The sequence below is a fragment of the Mesocricetus auratus genome, unplaced genomic scaffold, assembly GCF_017639785.1.
Source record: "Mesocricetus auratus isolate SY011 unplaced genomic scaffold, BCM_Maur_2.0 Super-Scaffold_100004, whole genome shotgun sequence".
Classification (NCBI taxonomy): Eukaryota; Metazoa; Chordata; class Mammalia; order Rodentia; family Cricetidae; genus Mesocricetus; species Mesocricetus auratus.
In genome coordinates this window covers 14711888-14712700 of record NW_024429189.1, presented here as the reverse complement: position 1 = coordinate 14712700, position 813 = coordinate 14711888, and the positions used below count along the sequence as shown (strand labels likewise).

Here is an 813-nt window from a genome sequence, read left to right as displayed (position 1 = left end):
TACTGAAGGCTTAGCTTTGGTTTTTATTCAATTAAATTGTCAAACTGTGCACAGTGAACTTTTTTTTAGAACTTGAGACATTTGTGATGTTGGCTGTTTAAATCTTTGTTACCTTCGCTGTGAATTGAAATTGTACATATTTAGTAAATCATGCAAACAAAACAAACTTTTTAGATAATATTTTTATTGGAGAGTTTTCTTTTCCTGTATCCATGTTTAAAAAAAAGACCTCCTTTCCCAAAATAAAAATGTCAATACTAAATTTAAAGAAGTATAAAGGGATGATTGCTTCCTTTAGAGCAAAATATTTAAATAAACATGGAGAGAATTGGCAACATGTTCTTTTTGGGCTAGTAGGCCGTGTCCAATTTTTTGGGTTAATGTTTCAGAGGGCCTCTGTTTCAGGGTTGAAGATGATATATTAATCTCTGAATTAAACAAATGCTCTTAAGTGACAGGATAAATCCCTCAGTCTTCATTTGTATATGAAATGCAGCATTAATCAGAGACATGACATTGAGACGACATGATGCTGAATATGCCACAAGCTAAAGTTCCTCTATTAAAACAGTCACCACCTACCACCTATAATCTAGTGTGACATATTAAAATACTCCAAAATACAGAGCATGGAAAATGAACATCATCATTTCCATTTGGCCTTGAGAAGAATATGACAAAGATTCTAATAATTTTAGTCAAAGAAAATGATGATTTAAAAATACATGAAGATTAAAGTGGTGACAAATGATCTTTTAAGTATTTCTAATTGGCCGTCCTCATTCATAGCTTTGATTCCACAGAAATTGCAAA

The 813-nt window shown here is 31.7% G+C and overlaps 1 protein-coding gene across 2 annotated transcripts in view; it reads left to right on the top strand.

The window, feature by feature from the left end:
- Positions 1-335, top strand: part of Zeb2 (zinc finger E-box binding homeobox 2) — a 126614-nt gene extending 126279 nt beyond the window's left edge. For both annotated transcript variants that reach the window (XM_040745310.1, XM_005068947.4), the window contains exon 9: positions 1-335. This exon is cut by the window's left edge and continues 5150 nt beyond it. The gene's annotated coding sequence lies outside the window, so the exon portion shown is untranslated.
- The last annotated feature ends 478 nt before the right edge of the window (positions 336-813 follow it).